General features: G+C 40.7%; 1 protein-coding gene across 4 annotated transcripts in view; it reads right to left on the reverse strand.

The window, feature by feature from the left end:
* The window catches only part of LOC134222701 (ankyrin repeat domain-containing protein 12), a 509,755-nt gene that overhangs the window by 261,863 nt on the left and 224,180 nt on the right, over window positions 1-23,712 (reverse strand). For 3 of the 4 annotated variants that reach the window (XR_009982435.1, XM_062701871.1, XM_062701864.1), the window contains exon 1: window positions 19,027-19,434. The exons of the other annotated variant lie outside the window; for it this stretch is intronic. The gene's annotated coding sequence lies outside the window, so the exon portion shown is untranslated. Of the gene's footprint in view, window positions 1-19,026; window positions 19,435-23,712 lie in introns of those variants that run through there. 4 annotated transcript variants of the gene reach the window in all.

A 23,712-nucleotide genomic window follows, 5' to 3' on the forward strand; every position in this document is an offset into this window, starting at 1 on the left:
AATGTTTCTCGTAGTGCTGCTTCCACCTTTCGATCACCACACGTTCGTCCGTCAAGATGCGTCCATCCTTATCCCGGCACATTTCGGCTCGCGGCGCGAAGCCTTTGCGGGTTGCGTTAAGCTTCTGGTAGAACTTGCGTGTTTTATGGGAACGGCACAGCTGTTTCATCTCCTCGCACTCCGCTTCTTCCAGGTGGCGTTTCTTCTTCTGAAAAGGCGGGTCTGCTGTCTCCGCTTCCGTCTATAACGTTCCACGTTCTGCCGGGTACCTTGCTGCAGCGCGACCGCCCGCGCTGCGTACTTCTCCTCCAGAATCTGTCTGCACTCTTCTTCGAACCAATCGTTTCGTCGACTTCGTCCTATATACCTGACGTTGTTCACCGCTGCGTCGTTAATGGCTGCTTTGACTGTATTCCAGAAGTCCTCAAGAGGGGCCCCATCGAGCTCACCCTCCTCCGGCAACGCTGCCTCGAGATACTGCGCGTTTGCAGTGGCGGTTGCTTCAGTCGCTCTAGGTCGTACCGCGGCGGTCGTCGGTACCGAACATTGTTGATGCGCAGTTTTACCATCACCAGATAGTGGTCAGAGTCGATGTTACCTCTACGATATGTCCTGACGTCGATAATGTCGGAGAAGTGCCGTCCAACAATCAGAACGTGGTCGATTTGTGATTCTATCTGCAGTGGTGATCTCCAGGTGTACCGATACGGGAGGCTGTGTTGGTAGTAGGTGCTGCGAATGGCCATATTCTTGAAGGCAGCAAAATCAATTAGTCGTAGGCCGTTTTCGTTCGTCAGCCGGTGAGCGCTGAACTTCCCAATAGCCGGTCTAAACTCCTCCGCTTGGCCAACCTGAGCGTTCAAATCTCCTATGATGATTTTGACGTCGTGGCTTGGGCAGCTGTCGTACTCACGTTCCAGCTGCGCGTAGAATGCGTCCTTATCATCATCAGTGCTTCCGGATTGTGGGCTATAGACGTTGATTATGCTGAAGTTGAAGAACCGGCCTTTGATCCTCAACCTGCACATACTTTCATTTATCGGCCACCACCCGATCACGCGCCTTTGCATATCGCCCATCACTATGAAAGCTGTTCCCAGATCGTGTGTGTTGCCGCTGCTCTGGTAGATGGTAAGATTACCTCTAAACGTTCGCACCATTGATCCCTTCCAACAAACCTCATGCAGCGCTACGATGCCGAATCCATGGTCCTTGAGCACTTCGGCGAGTATGCGTGTGGTCCCGATGAAGTTGAAAGATTTGCATTTCCACGAACCGAGTTTCCAATCGCTAGTCCCTTTTCGTCGCGGTGGTCTTCGCCGATGGTTCCGGTCCGTACTCTCTTGTTAATTGTTACAAATCCATCAGTACTTTTTTACCGAGAGCTCAGTAAGCATTACAAATCTGCTCGGTATATTTTGACAGTTCATCATCATTAATGTTGAACCGAGAACTCGATAGCAGAATTCGATTACCGAGGTAACTACCGAGAACTCAGCTGTTAAGAAATCGGTAATTCACTTATCGAGCCCGTCGAATAAAACTAAGTGTTAGTATATTAACTGCTTATTCGAAAAAAAATATTAAAATCTAATTACTTTTTTTTTTTATTCCTTTCTTTATTTGTTTAGGCACTCTGTTACTTAACCGCTACTGTGCCGAGATCTACTGTGGTATTCTGCTGAACAGAATCCACACAGAATCTATTTTTAGATTTTCCATTACCATTATTGTTGTCGTTGCCAGTCCATCTCATCGTGAGTCCATTGTGTCCGTTTGTCCATGTCGTACATCCAATGTTCGTTGCATTGTTCAGTTGCCATTAAGCCGGGTCCGTTGGAGGAATGCCTCCGAGAAGAACAAGTTGTCAGTCGTCATCAGGCAACCGTGACGGTAAGACGCGTTCCCCAATACGCTACCGCATGGGCTGCGCATCCGGCGACTGACGAGGGTTTGGTGGAGGGGCTGGGAATCGAACCCATGACCATTCGCTTGTAAGGCGAACGTGTAGCCAACTACGCTACGGGACCCCCCCCAAAAATCTAATTACTATGTCTGAAACTTGATTATGCATATGTACAACATGTGATAGATTTAGTTCGGAAAAGGTATTGGAGGGTAACCGCCCCTTCGGTGGGGTTTGATCCCACGACCCCAGTTACCCTCCAATACCTTTTCCGAACTAAATCTATCACATGTTGTACATATGCATAATCAAGTTTCAGACATAGTAATTAATTTCCACTCCGGGTGGCTTAATACCCGGCATATAGGCAATTAACTTTGAATGTATTAAAATCTAGATATCATGTCTATTTTATGTGCTTTTGAAATTCTAACCCCTTAAACCAAGATTTTTTTGAAAAACATCTTTATTATTTGTTTTATAACAAAAACATACTTCATTTGCTATACCACACCGTGTGAAATTTCAATGATTCTACTTTTTCTCTCGATGACAGCTTCTCCTCCCATATTAACCGCTGTTAAATCTGTCCTGAGCAGGTTTGGACGTCAAACGAATGACTTAAACTTGCCAGGTATTTCATGGAGCCACTCCTCCAATGGCAGTTTCAATTGATTAGGAGAGCATTCTGGATCCTAATGATGCCAATAGTTCTGCTGGAACTCAAATGTTTTAGCAAAAGAAAAGCGGTTCACCGTGGCAGATAAATGCTCTTCGAACTTTTAACAATCCTGGTTAGGCACAGATCGGGACTGATTTGCGATTTGGGCGTAACTTATTTTAGAAACAAATATTGTTTTATCAATTCCGTCAAAAATTATTTCCTTTATCTGATAGATGAAAACTTATACTGTCGGATACACACCATGGTTTTCTCATGAAATACTAAAGCAAGCAGGAATTTGCATTCCAATGTTTGTTTACAAAATAAGTTACGTCACTCTCAATCGTAAGTTCTTGAGATTCTGCAAGCGATGCCTGCATCTTATGTTCAGCGGAGTACTACCGTGCGGGACCGGAATCCGTACAGCACCGAAATCCGTCCACCTCATGAGATATCAATAAATTAAAGGAGGTTAAAGGTAATTAATGTAGGAATAATAAAACTTATCCTGTTCAGATACTTGACAGTAAGCTTTTAGGGCATAGAATTGGAAAGAAGGCTTTGAAATTAAAACCACAAAAATAAAAAACAAATCTCCACCCACCAAACGCGGAGTTTGTGCCGCCAGAAGAACTGTGTTTTAATTGCTAATTGCAAATCATTACATAAGATAAGCGGAATACAAATCGAAGGGATCGCTTCTTAAGGTGCATATCGAACTATTTACAGTGGTAGTTTAGTCAATCAGACTGCTTCAATTTAAATATTTAGTTAAAAAAAAGCTGTACGGATTTTGATCTTTTGATTCGAAATCCGTCCACGGTGGACAGATTTCGAGTCAGGAGTAGTTGATTTAATTCATTATTTTATCATGTTTTTCTAAGTTTTTATTGAGTAAATGTGAAATACTTCAAAAGTAGAAGCCTTCATGCGCCTGTGTCAATGACAAACGTTTTATTTACATTCCAATTTTCTAATGACATTTTCATATACTAAGGTGCTTAAGTGTAAGGATTTCGATGCCCCACGGTACGTGAATATTTCAATCACAATGTCAGCAGTTTTGGAAATATGTGACCAATGAGTCTGGACTGCCATCGACAATGATCTTCAACTGAGTGAGAGCTGGTACCACTCTTGAAATTTGTCTATTTTTCTCAGCGAAATTTGCGAACGTTTTAACTGAAAAGAATTTAGCCATAGAGAAAATTGAACGATCAGCAAGACACGCTACTTCTAATTCAAATAATCAGCAATAAATCATCCTTCAATCCAGGGCATGATAGTTTCCTCTCCGGCTTTCTCATAGACTCATTGAAGGATTTATGACTCCTATGCTCTGCCTCTTTCGTGGATCTATCAAAAGCGGTGTTTTTCTACATGCTAGAAGTCAGCGAACATGTTAGCGGTCTACAAAAAGGATATAAGCGAAACCCCGACGTCTTCACATTTTTCACATCTACCATTGTTTGACCAAACAACATTAACGATCGTATGACCCGTTCTACCAAGTGGCCCATTCTGCCTAGCGACACTTTCGCCCAAATGACCTATTCGGTCAAAGAAATTTCTCGGCCTAATGCCGATGGCTTAATATACCACTAGGCGAATCTTCCTTTTAATTTTTCGCTTTTCGCAATGAGAAGGGTAAAGTGAGACGTCTCACTTCCCACTCAAGATTTTTCACTTCTCATTCCCCACTTCTCACTTTCACCCTTTCTGGCAAACGACCGTTTAGGCCAGACGACTTTCTCTGCTAAATGACCTTTTCGGCCAAGCGTCATTTTCCGCCAAACGACATTTTCAGCAATTTGATGTGTTCGGTCAAATGGCCCTTTCTACCAGACGACCATTTCGTCCACACGGCACTTTCGGCCAAATAACTTATTCGTCCAAATGACATATTCAGCCAAATGATCAATTCGTCCAAATGAATTATTCGGCCATGGATTCTATAACAAATACCCGAAAACGTAAAACCAGAATAACATTTACCCGAGTGAATTTCATCCGAATAAAGGGTACTCGAATGTAACATTTTTCCAAATTTATAAAATGGAAAATATTGAAATGATTTATGTGGAAAAATTGACACCGGGAGTTGAAATGTTTAAATTCTCTCTTTTTTTCATCGAGACGTAGATATAAGCCTTATGAAAACATACTAAATATTGAGTTATTTGAAGTAATCTGTTCCACGTCATTCATGTGAAACATATTACTACAAATAACTTAATATTTAGTATGTATCAATAGCATTGTACAACATTTCGATGGGCCTTTAAATCTGCCCAGAGGTGCAAATCTAATCGTACTTCTATTCTCCATGTTAGAGGTGGCTGATAATTGTCCGAGTGCCAGTGAGGGACTGTAAGCAAAATTGTGCACAATGTTGTGCATAGTGTCAGCATCGAGATGGCAGCTCGCTTGATGGTGCCTAAAGTAACCTATACCGAAGATTCAATAGTTACCAAAAGAGATTTAAAAGTAGAGCATACAGATGGATTAAACGACAACGAATGAAAGACAACGATTGGAAGGTCGGATCTTGAAATATGAATATTCCGAAGCCTTAGTCTCTGTAGCAGCTTTCGGAAAAAAAAACTGTGTCGCTGTTTATTAAGGATATTGATGTCTAATGTAATTGATTTATGGTAGGAATCAACGAATATTCGGATCAAAATGTCTTTGAACGGAAATTATGAATTTTTATTTCCGGCTCATTGATTTCAATTATAATGTAGCGTACACACGTATTGAGTATTTTACGTATTACGCAACCAGCTTAGGTCCCGCCACATGCAGTTGCAGACGGAAACGAAATTTGCTCTATACAAAACTCTGAATCTACCAGTGGCCCTTTATGGATATGAAGCAAGGACGTTAAAAGAGGCGGATCGGAGAGCTTTCGGGGTTTTTGATCGAAAAGTGCTGCGTACAATACTTGGAGGGAAACTAGAAAATGGTGTGTGGCGCAGACTCATGAATCATGAGCAGTATCAAGTATACAAAGAAGAAAATATTGTGAATCGTATAAAATACGGCATACTTCAGTGGGATGGTCACTTAGTGCGAATGTCAGAAGCAATAATAGCGAAAACAATATAATAAAACTGGAGGAACATCGCACAAGACCGACGATTATGGAGCTCTACAATACGCCAGGCATAGGTGTATCGACGCAGTAAGCAACCAGGTATCCAGGTAGGTATGGGTCTGTTAGTATTTAGGTTCTATGACACCATACGTCGATAGAGTATCACAACACAATTTTGACATTCGACATTGAAAGGGGAATATAGAAGCCGCCTTACTGGAGAGGATGGAGACGCATGGTACTACAATTTATGTGAAATAGGTTTCTTTACAGACGAGTGTTTAGGAGTAAGGCCGATGTTACTTCTCTATTTTCGTTTCGAGGGGGAGCTTTGTGTTCCAGAGAATTTGCAGATGGAGATTTTCCGCAAAGAGCTTGGTGAAAAGTTCCATATGGGATACAAAAAGCTGTTTGATAAAATAGATACTTTTGGCCTTAGAAATGAGCTTAAATTCTGTTCTAAAATTCGTTGAACTCGACCTTCGCCCGGACCAGAATACACTTCGTGAGTGGGAAAACTATATCGCTAGAAACGTTTTCGACAAGACAAGGTCCCGTGACAAGAAATTGCCCAAATAAGATAACATGAAGCAGTGAAGCCCTCCTCGCGCCCTTGTAATCATCGCTCGTTATACTTTTCGTGGTCATGAAGCTATGATGAAAAGGCAACTCTGAAGATTATACATCTGAAAGATGTCGAAAGCTCAGTAAGCTCCTTCAATGGAATTATATCTATGATGAAATGCAGTCATCAGAGACATCAGATGTCAGATGAAGATTATTATGAAACAAATACAAATAAACATGGAATGCACTGCAACACTGTTACCATCGTCGAACATTAACAGCAACAGCCGAAGCCTCCTTCCTTCTGCTTACTTAAACCCACCTCGGTTTATATAGCTTCACAGCGGAACAAACACAATGAGATGAGATTTGAATCATCCCCGTTTTTCAATCCGACTTCATACTCATCGCACCCCATCATTTTCGTCTAAACCACCCTCAAACCCACCTTTGTCGCAGGTGGCGAAGCTTTCCAACGAGACTGATCCACTTGGTACTGCGCTGAAATTTTTTTAAGAATTGCCTAGACAGTTGTTTGCAGTTCAATCTCATGTAAGAGGCTTCATTCCAACGTATCATGTTACCGACTTCATTGGAGTGCACGATGTAGCCGGTAACATGAGGAGGTGCAGGCCAAATCCCATTCATAATCACAAGATTGATTGCGCCAACAGTCTCGCCAAGGACTTCTACCTTCAAAAATGGCTAAGGCTTCACGTGTTGAAGATCATCCCAAGCAACAACACTTGTCTCTCAGTGAGTAACAATAACTGCGGTGTGACCAATCAAAGGTCGGATTCATGAACACCGCGTCCATTTGCAACATTTTACGGCTGCAATGAAAATAAAAACACAAAAACCAACTGGGAATTGAACCATGGACTTTGAGATCTGCAAATTTCTATACTCCATCACACCACCAAAACCAATTCTATATGGATATTCTGCCTTCAAGTGAGCTAGGGAAAAGATCCAATAGGGGAGGAACTAAGCACGACTATTTGTTCGATTACACCACGGCCATACTTTATTTCGGTGAAGTGTTCCATTAGTTGCGGTATTTTTTAATTCGTGTTCCTATACACAGGATTCTGTTTTACGCGATTTACATATTCTCAATTTTGCACTCATACTGAATGACCATGTGATTTTTATTTGAATTATTTAGGATTTTTTGAAACATGTTGCAAAGATTTTGGTGGCAAATCAAAACCACTCAATCAAAAATACGAGCGAAAAAATTCGTGTAAAAATATAATCCTGTGTAGTTACGAATCCCATTGTTTTCCTATAGGGCTCGCAACTATAGGAACACTACCGCAACTATTGGTGCAAAGTAGAGAGAAGGATAAGGTATTTTATTGATACTTTACCGATTTTGATGCAATTGTCAACCTGTTTTCTTCTATTTCGTATAATGACAGGTCAACGAATTGGAAGAATGCATGGGTTGCTGCGATTAATACGTAGATTAGGTAAAAATATTACTACCGCAACAAAAAGTCAAAGTTCAAAAAGTCGAAGGCGAAAAGGTCCTCGCCTGGAGATTTGTAGGGAGCAAAACTGTTAAGTGCCCATTGAATCGATTCAGTAGTTACGTGCTTGAGCCCGAGACCCATCAGGTATCAGGTATCAGAACGTCGGCTCCAGGGGCACGTTCACCTCAATTTGGGAGATTTGTGCCATCGCCTTCACAGCCTTTTTCATCACACACCTGACGGAAAAGAAAGTGAACAAAAGGAAAGGAATGTGGATGGGAGAACAAAGGGGATGTTTGGAAAAGGGCCCTTGAAGAGGGCATACAACGCATAGGCGTACAAGAGCTTATAGCACCTTACCACAACGGGTTATGAACAACAAAATACTCTGAAGGTTCAGGTTTCTGAAGTCAATTTCACTAAGTAAGTGTTTACCAAATATTTTGAAGCGCAATTGTGCATAGACTGGGCAGTTACATATTAGATGATAAGAAGTTACATAATCGGATTCACAACTATCACAAACAGATGATTCAACGCGTTGAATATTTGCCATGTGATAGTTCAGTCGGCAGTGACCTGTCAAGACCTTGACTAAGACACTGCAATTCTGTATAGACAGATTAGCTAAATAGCTTGCTACTACCGGAGATGGCTCCCGTATGTACAATTTTGTTTGATGACATGAATCCAGACTTCTACCAGACTACTATTTGTGCTGAGTGACAGCCCAAGAGTTGATCAAAAGCTTCACTCAACACTTGGATATTGGAATAGCTGGTTCAGGACCAATAAAGTCATGTGATGCTCCATTACGAGCTAACTCATAAACCAATTCGTTTTCAGCTATGGAAGAATGGCCATGTACCCATATAAGGAGTAAAGTATTAACTGAATTCAGTTCCACAATTTAAGTTCGACATGCGATTACTAACTTCGACCTTGAGATGGCCGAGGCGAGAGCTTTAATAGCTGCTTGGCTATCTGAACAGAAGTATATTACTTTGCCCATAATGCATTGCTGCAGTGCAGATTGCACTCTACACATGATGGCAAATAATTCCGTTTGAAAGACAGTACAGTGTGTACCCAGTGAGTGTGACTGTTCCAATCTCAGCTCACGCGAATAGACACCTGCACCTGCTCTACCTTCGAGGAGGGAGCCGTCAGTGTAACAAACAATGCTGTCCGACATACTTCTTTCCAAATAGCCAGATGTCCACTCATCCCGCGAGGGGAATTGTGTTGAAAATGTCCTATATGTAAGGAAAACTACTATCGTGTGTGAGATCACTTGGAGCATGGATAATTTTGTCCCAATTAACCATAAGCGGTAACAACGAAGTGTGTGTAGAACTGCGGTTTACAGGATTCTCTACCATAAGCATGTTGATTAACATTTAGAAGGCATGAAGAGGCATGTTTACCAAACAGTCATCACGAATGTGATGATCGATAATACATTCTAACAATTTCAGAAGAAATGAGGTCAGACTGATGGGTCTAAAACTCTTTGCTTCTTCATACGAAGCACGTCCTCCTTTTGGTCATTTTGGGATAAACTTTACAGTGACATCTCGCCAGGATATGGGAATATACCCAGTAGCAAAACTGCATACTAAAAGCTTTTTCAAAACATTGATATGCTCAAAACCTCTCTGAAGTAAAACGAAATAAATCCCATCCTCCCCTGGAGATTTGTAGGGAGCAAAACTGTTAAGCCCAAGACCCATAGCTACATGAAAAGACATCTGGATCATCCGTACCGTGCGGGACCGAAATTCGTACAGCACCGAAATCCGTCCACTTCATGAGATATCAACAAATTAAAGGGGGTTAAAGGTAATTAATGTAGAAATAATTTATCTTATCCTGTTCAGATACTTGGCAGAAAGCTTTTAGGGCATAGAAATGGAAAGAAGGCTTTGAAATTGAAACAACAAAAATCAAAAACGAATCTCCATCCACCAAACGCGGAGTTTTCGCCGCCATTTTGTTTTCGGGTAGATCATAATTGCACCAAAAGTAACTGTGTTTTAATTACTGATAGCGAATTATTACATAAGATGAGCAAAATACAAATCGAAGGGATGGCTTCTCAAGGTGCGTATCGAACTATTTACAGTGGTAGTTTAGTCAATCAGAATGCTTCAATTTAAATATTTAGGTAAAAAATAGCTGTACGGATTTTGATCCTTTGATTCGAAATCCGTCCACGGTGGACGGATTTCGAGTCGAGAGTAGTTGAATTTATTCATTATTTTATCATGTTTTTCGTAGTTTTTAATGAGTAAATGTGACACACTTCAAAAGTAGAGGTCTTCATGCTTCTGTGTTAATGAAAAACGTTTTATTTACATTCGATTCCAATTTTCTAATGACTTTTTCATATACTAAGGTGCTTAAGTGTACGGATTTCGATGCCCCACGGTAGATGTTATATCGACACATACAGAGAAGTGCGTATCAAATAAGTGCTCTAATGATTCTTCATCAGACGAGGTGCAGTCGCCATTTGGTTTGCGAATTCCGCCAACTTGGAAATCCTTGGATCTCGCAAGAATTTTATTCAATCGACTGGCTTCACTCAAATTGGAAACATTTGCACAAAGGTTTTTCCTGCCGTAGTTTCCAGCCAGTTTTTAGCAGATCGTAGAGCCTTCTTGTAAGCTTTGCGAGCCAACTTGAAAGAATCCGTCCCTGCTGAATGGCGTCTGTTCCAACTCCTTCTACACTGCTTCCTTCGCTTAGCCAAATCGGAATTCCACCAATGATCATTCAAAATATATAATTTTCGGTTCAAAGTACCATATACTAATGAGAGCAATTTTATTTTTAAGTATTCAAAGGCCGATACATTTTAACGGTAGTAAAATTTGTTTTGAAGTAAATGCAAACGAATACAACACATTTATTTTTATTTGTAGAAACCGTTATATTACGCTGTAAAGTAGGGAGGGGTATGTAATTGCACAAATTTGTATTACGTAATTTGTGAAAATACTCGTATTATTGTTTCATTTAATGCAGTCAACTAGTATCATTCTAAATCCCAAAACCGCCTTCAGCGGGGTACCTTGATTTTTTTTTTAACTTTAAGGTGAAGGTGGGTTGAGTACCAAAACAAAGCTTTGAAAGTATTGGTACAATAAAAACTGTCATATACTGTAGTAGTATTGGTGTCGTATTCATAAAAAAACACAAAGAATATTAGTAGGGTGGTTCAAAAACGACCCAGCATCACCACGCTCACTCGATTCCGTCCCATGCTCCACGTGTCCTCCAAAAACCGATTTGAACAAAAACTGGTTGAGCGCAGCCGGTTCAAGTTTATATGAAAACTAGTATGGGAAACTGAAACTTTTATTACGCTGGCTAAAGTGCCTCCCCTCCAAACGCTGGCGAAAAGAGAACCCGCATAGCTGAAAGCAACATTCCAGAGTCTTCACTGAACGAAAACCGCATCGCAGGAAAGATCCATTCACGTAAAAAAATAACCTTATATGTTAAGGCAAAAAACCATTCGAAAATACTTATACACAGGATTTTGTTTTTACACGATTTTTTTTCGCTCGTATTTTTGATCGTGTGACTTCAATTTGCCACCAAACTCTTCGCAACATGTTTCAAAAAATCCAGAATAAATCAAAGAAAAATCACATGATAATAAATATACGTTAAACATTTGGGATGAGTGGAAAATTGAGAAAATGTAAATCGTGTAAAAACAAAATCCAGTGTACTCTTCATTATGCCACCTAATGAATCCCTAGCAGCACATTCCAGCCCGAATTGGTTGCAGCAACTCAAATGTGACTAAATTCGGTTGCACATGGGTCACAGACACTTTTATGCAACATGCGTGCTGCTCGGGAATGATCCCATATCAAAAAGCTTATAACATTATTAAGTTAATGAAAAGTATAAGTTTTTTAATGTATGTGACTAATGCGATGTATAAGTTTTTTCTTATACATATCATTAAGCGCCTGCTTCGGCAAAAAAGTATTAGAAATCTTAATAATATATAACATTAAATTTTTTTACGTGTTGATTTCGTAACGCAAAAATAGCATTTTACTCACCCCCATGTCACACTTTTTGTTTGAAGCATCTGCCCCTGGTGCGATAGTGTAGACTAGACTAGACTAGAAGTATCTGCCCCTGGTGCGATAGATATCACTGACAAATTCTGGGTACATATTTTGTTGAATTGCACGTTTCACTGATGCCTTCTGAGAAGCCCAATTATCATACTAAAGATTCGCAACCTCGATTAAAATCGACTCCCAACTATTGGAACGACCATTCCATATGGATTGTCTATGGAGTTAAAGCTGTTGAATATTCTTATATTTCTGTGCACGATAAGCTTCTATTCAAACCATCGGATGACACTCAAATTATAAATCATATTCGACTGAGCGTGGCGGAGAAAAATTATTTTTTGAACCACCCTAGTTATTAGTTTGCTGCCGCCGGTGCCGTTGTTGACATTCGCTCCGCGATCAGTTTTTAATCGTTTTTTTTCGGGCAAAAATCGCAGTTCATTTTAAGTTTTCGGTTTAAACAAGTGACTGATTTCGGAAAGTGATATTTAATTTGCATTCCATCAACATTTCGGGCTGCTCATGTGCGGAGAAGTGAGTAGAAACTTAATTTTTTCAGTGCCCTTTGTGAAGAAGTGAAGTGCAGTGATGAACCCACCAAATCGCGAACGGCTAATAAATTGGCACGAAACTGCTGATTTAGAATATTATTCGAGCCGAAATACATAGGACTCTTTGGATAAACATGTTCATTATCACGGGAAGTGAATAAATATGCTGTGAACAGGTTTTTTTTTCCCAATTTCGTTTATTTGGTAGGCTCAGGCGTGTATAACACTTTACGGATCCATTGTTCTTTGTGATATATACAATCAATATCATTTTATTATACGGTTAGTAAGAGGGGGGAAGAAGCCAGCGTACTCGTGGTGACTCGAGGTTAGTTTACAATGTTTAAGGATGGATGGGGCTTAGGATTTGGGATCAGAAAATTCAGCTTCTCATCCGGGCATTTGGCGTCAGTGACGATGTGGCGTGTCGTCGTGCTCGAGGAATGGTTCGACTGGGAGCATCTTCCGGATGGCAAGAGCTATGGAGCTCTACGGAACAAAAAGGCAGAGACAGAACAAAAAAAAAATTTTAAAGAGAGAAAAAAAACAAAATGTTAGATTTTGATGTCAGAAGCACAAAGAAAACTATAAATGGCCTGCATATAGACAACATCACGATCTCCCAAAACACCGCGAACTTCCCTGAAGGGTTGTTTACCTCGGGCCACAAGGGTATCCAATAATTGCTCTCTGGAGGCGTCATTTTCCGAGCAGGACCAAACTACATGATCGATGTCATCATAACCGGCTCCGCACCTACATAAGTTGCTATCGACAAGGTTTATTCTGTACAGATGTGCGTTTAGTGAATAGTGATTAGACATAAGTCTCGACATCACGCGAATGAAGCCTCGACTTAAGTCCTCACCTCTGAACCACGCTCGCCCAGAAACTTTTGGAACTATGGAAAATAGCCACCGTCCAAGTTCGTTGTGTGTCCAATTCCTTTGCCAACTTTGAAGAGTACTCTGACGGACTAATGGGAAAAACTCGTTGCTCGAGTATTGTCTATCATAAACTTCACCTTCCTGTGCGCCCACCTTTGCCAGCGAGTCTGCCTTCTCATTGCCGTAGATTGAGCAGTGAGATGGGACCCAAACAAAGGTAATCTTGAATGATCTTTCGACCAAAACACGCATCTGCTCTCTTATGTTTGTAAGAAAGTAAGATGCGTGCTTAACAGGTTTCATCGACCGGAGTGCCTCGATAGAACTAAGACTATCCGAGAAGATGAAATAATGGTCTACGGGCTGATTGGGAATTATCCCCAAAGCGAAGTTAATTGCTGCCAGCTCAGCAACATAAACCGAGCACGGTTCCTGAAGTTTCCGGAAGGTGGTTGAAGATACATTGAAAACACCGAAGCCAGTGGATCCGTTAATGCGAGAACCATCAGTGAAATATCTGTTGTTGCAATTGACATGTTCATATTTTTCAGAAAAAAGTGAGGGAATAGATATTTGTCGAAGATGATCTGGTATTACTTGAATAGCGTATTTCATGGACAGATCGCATTCAATTGAGGAACTGTCGTTGGTGAAGTGAACTCGAGGTGGATTATAACACGGAAGACAAAGATCTGAAGAAATGTAGTTGAGATAGACTCTAAGGAATCTTGAACGACAAGTCAGTTCAAGCAATTTATCGAAGTTATCTAAGACAAGTGTGTTACTTGTTTCACATTTGATGAGTATTCTAAGTGAGAGCTCCCAGTAACGGTGCTTTAAAGGAGTGACTCCAGCAAGCACCTCCAGGCTCATGTTATGCCTTGAATGCATGCAGCCAAGGGCAATACGCAAACAACGATACTGAATTCATTCCAATTTGATCGGGTGGCAATCAGCTGCTGAGAGGAAGCAGAAAGAGCCATACTCTAAAACAGAGAGAGTAGTCGTTCTATAGAGTTTGATGAGGTCTTCCGGGTGAGCACCCCACCAGGTTCCGGAGATAGAAAATGGATCCTTTTCCGGCATTTTTGTATCAAATACTCAAAATGGAGTTTCCAAGTACATTTAGAATCAAACACGACCCCAAGGTATTTAGAAGATAAAGATTGGTTGATGTCATCATTCAACAGTTTTAGTTTCAGTTGAGCTGGGTACCGCTTTCTAGTAAACACAACCAACTGAGTTTTTTGCGGTGAAAACTCGATCCCCAAATGTCTGGCCCAAACAGTCAGATTATTCAGGGTACTTTGCAATGGTCCTTACAAGACAGCTGCACATGGACCTCTTAGAGAGACCACGGCATCATCTGCAAGTTGTCTGAGTGTGCATTGTCCTTCCAAACAATTGTCAATATTTTTAACATAGAAATTATAAAGCAAGGGACTTAAACATGATCCTTGGGGAAGGCCCATGTAGCTATTTCTGGAATTTGTCAGAGTGCGGAGTGTGAACTGTGAACAGGTTAGTAATTTGAATATTAAACTTTTGTTCGAAGCTGTTCGATGAATTCGAATGTTGGTGGGAGAGGAGTGCGGGAGGTGTGGGGTTGACCCGTAGAAGGTCCGGTGCCATATTGTCTGCCATCGTGGTACTCTTCCAACTATGTCCTTAACTGTTCAGATTTCAAAAAGTGTTTGATGTCGATCAATAATATAAATTTTATTGCTTAATCAAATCTGGTTTAAAATTCAATATGAACTAGGAAAACAAAATTTTATGAAGGTGAAATTGATGAATTCGCAAATTTAAAGATTTCAGATTTATTCAGATTTATTCAGATTTATTTTTAATCTTTATTAGAGTGATTTTTTTTAATAAATAATGAGTTCATCACTATGTGTTCAGTTCTATAGGTTTTAGAAAGCAAAATAGTAATTTTGAGCGAAAAAAAAGGGTTTTAGAAGGTTAAGTAAACTCTAGAATAGCGTCTGTTCAAGATGTAAGGCATAACCCGTAAGAACAGCCTATGATTAATAGAATGAAACCTCTAATCTCTGTCTATTCGATTTTTTTTGTCGACCATTTGTCTCTTCGATCTATCGTCCTTTAGACCTTTTGACCCAGTTATTTTTTCATATTTCTTTTCCTCCAACCTTTTATCATTTTTTCGACTTTCTTTTCCTTCGACCTTTTGTTCTGTCGACCTTTTGTGCTCTCGACTTTTCAACCTTCGACATTTTTACCTTCGACTTTTGTCATTTCGACCTTTTGTACTTTTGACCTTTTGTCCTTTTGAGCTTTTGTCCTCTCGACCTTTTGTCCTCTCGACCTTTACTCCTTCGACCTTTTGACCTTCGACCGTTTGACACTGATTCCGTGACACTTTTTGGATTATCCACGCTCAGCCTTAAGCGTGCCTAAATTCATGGCCCATCATCCCAGTGCCCGGGTTAGGGACAAAATGTCGAAAGACAAAGATAAAAGGCGAAGGGACAAATGGTCGAAAATGACATAACGTCGAACAAAAAGTCAAAAGGAAAAAACTTCGAACGGGACAAAAGGACGAAAGAAACAAAGGATCAATAAGTTCAAATGGTCGAAAGGGAGAAAATGTCGAAATAGACAAGAAACTGAAACGGAAATAATCTCGCACCAGAGTTGCCCTACACAGTTAGAAAAAGCTCTGTTCTTTAATTTTTCACAATTTTCAACAAATAAATAACATACATTCAGATGTTCAGATATTCAGATACATATTCAGATATTTATAATATTTTTTCATAGTTATTATTCCTTCTTTGAAAATTGCCTCACTCTTCAACTTTGATGTACAATTCACAAATTTCTTTGGAATACACCCAACTTATAATGAAGTTGTTCTTGATCGACCTTTTGTCCCTTTCGAACTTTTGTCTCTTTTAACCTTTTGCCCTTTTGCCCCTATCAACCTTTTGTCGTTTTCGACATTTTGACCCTTTCGACTTTTTGTCCCTTTCGACTTCCTGTGCCTTTCGATCTTTTGTCCTTTCGACCTTTTGGTTTTTCGACCTTTTGTCCTTTCGTCCTTTTGTCATAGATTCCCAGTGCCCAATGACCCAAAAGATCTGCATGTTCTTACGCCCGTGCATTTCTCAATCGCACAAACAGGCATTGAATAGGTAACTTCCCGAATTCCGTTTTGTTGAATTTGAAATTCTCAAGTCCCATCGAAGGTTCAAATCCCATCAGAATCATAGCCTGATTTTACGTGTTCTTCATTGTTAAATGCATTGAATTAACTTTTTTTCAGTTGAAACAATGGCTAATAAATCCATATGTAAACCAAATATTAACGAAAAATATAAACGATTACGTTTTGACGCTTTTTAGAGCGAAATAATTTTTCGGTGAGTGAGCAAAGCGATGCGATTCTGTCCGACCAACTCAAGCGCGATGCTCGCCCTACATCATCGCAATGAGTCAGCTCGTGCATGAAGCCTCAATGATTGAGGAATAATTCTAACAACACTGCGAGTAACACTGCTTTCGCTGTAAAGTGACTTAATTTTTGGGAACGCCTACAACGCCACAATCAACAATGTTGAAAACGGGAGCACCAAGACTATATTACATTCCTTCGGCAATGGTACAACTTGGTCGACCGTTACCCGCACCGCAATGTAACTGTTATGATCAGCCTTAAAATGGTCTCTGGGACGAGTGGTTCAAGGTTCAAATCATGGTTCCGGTGCTCGTACCTCGGTAGCCTAAGCATGTACCACAAGATCTTTGAGGAAGTCTAAGGTAAAAATATTGGAATGTTATTCAAAGCGGCCAATGTGGTATTAGAACAATGCTCACAATACAAATGTTGTTTAGAACAAACCTTATAGGTTCACTGATAGTTAAAAAGTTGTATGATTCGGATACTCGAATAACTGAACCAGTCAAAGAACAAATCTAATGAAATGACTGCAGCAATGGTCCAACGATTCAGATAGCCGACTTAAAAGTCAATTCACTCAAAATGCCTATACAGCTAAATTCCATGTAACATAACATGCTGAATGCCGAGCTGAAATCTTATCAATCCGACCCTTTTGAAAGCACAAATTAATACAATTCTTGGTAATACTACAAACGTGAAGCTGTCCAAACAGTTCCCGAAAATATATTCTTGGATATTCCGTGAAAAATTCTTCCAAGGATAGGAGCCTGTCTGAATTAATTTTAAGAAAATCATCGTTGAGTAGAGTTTTGTTGACATGATATTTGTATAGACTCCTGAAAGTTCTCCCAAATATCACTATTCCGGTTTTTCTTTTAAATTCTGAAAAAAAAATCGATAGATTCTTTCTGAAATCATATCAGAAGTTCATTCAATACATTTTCTGGAAAATTATTAACGTATTTCTTTTTGAAGCTCTCAAAATAATTGTTATACACGCTCAAAGTCTAGTACACTTCGCATGAATAATTTTCACACATCACGGTGACGCCTTGACCAGAACTCACACTGCGTGAAAGTTTTGTGCGAGACATGCACAGTCGCTGTGTATTGCCTCATATACACACGATATGTGTAAGTGACTTTGCATCGAATTGCAGAGTCTCTTCGGATAGCAATGATAGCGAACGTTTCCTGCATAAGTTGCAGCAAAATATGATTTTTCGGAGAATTTTCCTTTCGCCTCTAATTCTATCATGAACATGTGCGTCTAAGTTTGGAAGATGATATTAGCATTTCCATATCATTATGAAAAGTTGTCTTCCATTAACATCAACTTGAAAACATATAATTGAGACTATGTCCGATTTCCGACTGCTCTCTCACTGTGTGAAATGATCTCATCGAAAATCGAAACTAATAATCGGTTACACTAAAATGAGTAACATGGCATGTTGTTCCAGTACAGCCCCGTTTGTTGGGAATGAAACAAAAAATTGTGTTAATCAATTTAGGAGTGTATGGTCTTCAGTCAGGATTCAAAAGCTATTCCTATATTCCTATATGAACTCTTCTTCGCTTCTTTCCTTCGAGAAGAGTTCAATTATGAGCTGATTCGCTCTTGCATATTTATTTTATCTTTGAATTAAATAATAATCCTTTCATTGTTTTCAATACTGTTTGCTATCATGCGTAGTCAAAGCAAGGAAATCACAAAAACAATCAACGAATTCGTTGACTTTTCATTCCATTGGTTTCGACGGGATGAATATGGGAGCTATAAGATAAAGAACTGGAACAATTATTATACTATGTAGTCCAATCAGATGCCTGAACGCAACCGAAATAGCTTCGGCATGGTCAGCGCTCACATTCTCTCATTCACAGCAACGACTCGCACAGTACATCCTCTCGATAGCCAGTTACCATAGATTCCGGCACGTCCAAAACAAATCCCACCCGTCGACGTCCGACAACTTCAGCTTGACGGCCAGCCAAGCTCCAAGCGCCAAGGACTATTCTCTATCAGGCACCTACCAGCCTGTGGGTAGTCAGAGTCAGAATAACGATTTCCACTCACCGCTGCTAGCCCGACTGCCAGACTCGTTCGATAACTCCTCCGGCAGCAACCCCGAATAAAAAGCGAATGAGCACACAGAGAGCGAATGAATTAATCAGTTCAATACCACACCAGAGCCGTTCACTCAGCAGCACACAATCATGCCCCTCGAAAAAACTGTTTGGCCCAGACACTTCTCTACTGGGCTGTCATCCTAATTGGGTCAAAATCACAACACCCCGTGCAGGAATGGGATTTTTAGATTCACGGCGGCACCACACCTTACTGAAACGCCGAAATATGCTTTTCTTCCCGAAGCATACTTCACTGAAACCACTTGCAAAGAACACAAACTTTCCACAAAAAACTTTTTCGTTTAATTTCTCTTTCGAGGACACTTGGGGGTGCACAAACTTCTCCTTTTCACTACACGATTCACTCCCTCGCCAACCTGGCACTAAAATTGATTACTAAACCCATTATCTTCATTTGCACACTCGTCGTCACCCCGGCCAGCAGATCACTTGGTGCAATTGGGTTTAATTAAATCCAGCACGTTAAGTCGTTCATTTTAGAGCAGATTGGCTGCGAAAATAAACTTCACCAGCGAGTCCCGAAAACGCGAAGAACCCGACGAGCCAACGCGGCAGCACCTGCACCCGACGCGGAACGTTGTAGACCGTTGACTGACACGGTTCTGCTGACTGGAGTAGAACACCTACCCCCCACCAGATCGAAGAGAACCCCAAGGAGGCCAGTGCGCGCCTTCCTCCAGTCTGGGTACCCCACCGACGACGCGACGGACGCCTCGGCCCAAGCGGTGTTGTGCCAGTATTTTATTGACGCGACCTCCTCGAGAACACCTGCGAGTTGTAGTGAACCTGCCGCCCGTAGCCGACTCCACATCCACCCCATCGAAGGAAATTCCGGCACCTCGGCATTACACCAACAACGGTGTAGCAGAGTGGCAGGATATCGAACATATCGGATTAGAAATTATTAGCTTTGGAGCCACCGAAGTAAACTTATAGATGTTTTACGAGACATATCAGAGCTTGTTATCGTATACACTCTAGTATCTATATGGGAAACAATAAATTTTCAGATAATTTTGGAATATGATAAAAAAAATAGTAACTTTATTATTTCTCGCTTAACTTTTCAAAAGGACCTAAGTAACATTTTTTTCATGAATTTATTTGAGTACTGCAATCGAAAGCTTTCATGTTTTTCTGTTGATTGAGCTATTCAAATTAATTCATGAAAAAAATGTTACTTAGGTCCTTTTGAAAAGTTAAGCGAGATTTGTGCGAAACGTTATTGAATTACATACGACTATTCGTACTTATTTTGTTCATATTTGAAACCTCTAAGTCTGTGCTTTTATTTGTACATCGATTAAATATGGTTACGTCGGTATTCGGCCTCTGTGAATCGTTTTCCAATGTTTTGTGCCGAGCTGAAACAAAACATAATCGCTTCCAAAGGGGGGAAACAGGTCGTTCTGCCTGTCGAAGTTCCTATTCGAAAGTAGTTGAGGAATCTGGTACCCTACGAATACACGATACAAAACAGGGAAATTGAGCGATGGTTGAGAGAATCGAAGGCTTCAACCAAGGAGGGGACCTCCGAGAGTGTGAGAGAACTTGTGCCTACATTTCCATCAACTTCGATAACTGAAGTAGCAGTATCTCAAATTTGAACTAATACAAATCCGTTTGAATAAAGAGTACAGAGTATTGTACCATAGCTCGAGGATTTGTTTGTATGAGGCAATCTAGTGATCAAATATTGCTCTAACCTACTAACGGATGGCAGTGGTTCACGTTTCGGATTTTGATTGATGGGCACGGCAAATGTTAAATTGAGCACCCATTCCTTGTGGAAAGTGAAAGTTTGCGTCAGGGAAAACTGTAAACAATGCTCGGTAATTGTTGACGTTTGGAGTATGAATTAGCTGCAATCTTGCAGGATCAATGTCCATTGAATCGAGTGCCAGGGAACCTACAGTTTGTTCGTTTTGTTGATACGTAATTTGTATGGTTTTCCTTACATTTATCCATAAGAACTAAGCAAGGCTAGTTAGAAAGCGTGGCATACACAAAACTAATTACTTTTTATACAAATGTGTATGAAAGTCTTATCCATGTGCATTAGACTGGCCCAGGAAACAAAAAGTTTTAGAATTCAACCGGGGGACTGTACCTTTAGATGAGAAGATAAATCTCCGAAATTTTCAGCTCAATCGCTTGTATGGGGTTTCATCCAAAATACTTTGGGAAATACAACTTCATCCCTCTTTCGTTTCGATTTTGGTCTCATTTGTGATCTTCAGGGCTCTTTCGATAAATAGTGAGGAGATCTTGAATTTATGTACTTGTGCATCGATAGAAATGTTATCGGCGGCGATGTAGTAGATCACGCTGTTGGTAGTCGCCGGCAGTTGTGATGTGATGGCGTGGATCAGCGTGAACTAATTCCATGCATCATTCCTGCGCCGAAAGTCCCCTATAAAATTCTACAGAAATCATCAAGAAACCCCTTCAGGTTTTCTCTCGGAATGGTCCATTCAAATTACCCTGGAAATGCTTCCAGAAATTCTATAGCTCACGGATATTTCTCGGGAAATTCGTGTTGTAACTCAAACAGGAGCTCGTCATGGTATTTTCTAGAAATTTCCAGGAACGAATCCGGGAAGTTCCTGAAAGATTTCATGAAGGAATTCCTGGACGATTCATTGAATAAATTCCTGCAGAAAAAATCGCGAAGGAATTCCTAGCTTGAATCTTGGTGGAATTTTTGGATAAAATCGTGTAGGATTTAATGAAATAGGTGGATTTTCCAACGGGATGAAACTCTAAAAAAAAAATCTGGAGTGTTGTTGAAAAAATCCAGGTGCAATTTCGTGGTCGGAAATATTGAAGAAAATTGCGATTAAACTCTTGACATAATATTGAGTGAATTTTCGATAAATGCCCAGGAAAAGCTCTTGAATGAATTCCTAGAAGTGTTTCTGAAGAATTTCCAGGAAAAAAACTTACAGTAGAAGTATTTTTATGCGAAATTATTAGAGATTTTTCATGAAATTCTGAAATAATTTTAAGACCGAAACACACTGACTTTTTCCGTCAACAAATTTTGTTCGCTCGTCCGATTCTTTAATTTATTGAAGGAAACCTGTCCTAGCGAGCCCATATTTTTAGACGCCTCTAACGCATTTTGACCCCTCTTTTTTTCAAAATATAAAACAAAAAAGGAAGCATCCATAAATTACGTAACGCTCCCGCTCCAGTTGGTCAAAAAAATGGGTTTCTTGGGCCAGCGTTGACCTTAAATAAGTCAACGAATTGACCGAGACCATAAAACGAGATAACATATTTGACCGAAAGTGTCAATAATAGTACGAATTTCTGAAGGTGTTGAGCATTTCCTTGAATTCCTGAACAGCAATTCCCACATTTTCTGAAAGATTGAATATCAGGTGGATCTCTTAGAAAATGTATGCTTATGCTTACGAGCGTACGTTGTATAGGGATCTAGTAGGTAAGTTGACCTTTCATAGATCTTCTTATCATGACGCGAAGATAAAATGGCCATTCTGCTTAATCAAATTTGTGACCGTCACGAAAGATGGTCAGGAAGTGTGAGCCAATAACTCAACCGTGTTCCAACCAATTTCGGAGATTTTAATATCAATCGATCGGTGCACTCTTTAGGATTCAACATCGCTTTGAAGGGAGCAATACAAAGTGCAGGGATTGACATGAGTGGTACGATTTTCACAAAGTCCGTCCAGTTATTTGGTTTCGCCGACTACTTTGATATTATGGCACGTAACTTTGAGAGGATGGAGGAAGCCTACATCAGACTGAAAAGCGAAGCTAAATGGATTGGACTAGTCATCAACACGTCTAAGACGAAGTACTTGATAGGAAGAGGTTCAAGAGAGGAAAACGTAAGCCACCCACCACGAGTTTGTATTGGTGGGGACGAAATCGAGGTGGTTGAAGAATTCATGTACTTGGGCTCACTCCGATAACAATGCCAGTAAGTAGAGAAATCGTATGGAAATGGCAGAAAATCGTACGTACTTTGCATAACGCTCGATCGAATAGGGTTCGTCGTTGAACCAGACGGACGGTCTACAAAACGCTTATTAGACCGATAGTTCTCAACGGACACGTGACCTGGACGATGCTCGTGGAGGACCAACGCGCACTGGGAGTTTTCGAAAGGAAAGTGCTGCGTACCATCTATGGTGGGGTGTGGGGTCCAGATGGCGGACGGTACGTGGAGGAGGCGAATGAACCACGAGTTGCATCAGCTGTTGGGAGAACCATCCATCTTCCATACCACGAAAGTCGGAAGACTGCGGTGGGCCGGGCACGTAGCCAGAATGTTGGACAGTAATCCGGTGAAAATGGTTCTCGGCAACGATCCGACGGGAACAAGAAGGCGAGGTGCACAACGGGCAAGGTGGATCGATCAGGTGGAGGACGATTTGCGGACCCTCCGCAGACTGCGTGGTTGGTGACGTGCAGCCTTGGACCGAGCTGAATGGAGAAGACAATTATGTACGGCACAGGCCACCTCGGCCTTAGTCTGGTAAGAAATAAATAAACTCTTTAGGATTATTCTTAACTATTAAAAATATTGATTGAAGGCGCCAACTAAAAATTTTATTTTGGCAAGGCACTGTTAAATATCGGTTAACCATTCGATCCCGTATCTGCTTCGCAAGCACATATATCAAAATCGTGCAACTTACGGACTAACATCTTATGCTTAATCACATGTAGAGCAGACACGAGAGCCGCACAGCAGCACTCAGCTGCCTCAACGATGCCGTCGGTCGGTAGCAACAGTCTCAGCAGAAAGTTTATCAACGAATGGCCGTCGCCGACAGCACTTAAGTGAAGTTTTCACGCAATCCACGGTTTAACAATATTACTGAGTAGAAAGGCGCG

The sequence above is a fragment of the Armigeres subalbatus genome, chromosome 1, assembly GCF_024139115.2.
Source record: "Armigeres subalbatus isolate Guangzhou_Male chromosome 1, GZ_Asu_2, whole genome shotgun sequence".
Classification (NCBI taxonomy): domain Eukaryota; kingdom Metazoa; phylum Arthropoda; class Insecta; order Diptera; family Culicidae; genus Armigeres; species Armigeres subalbatus.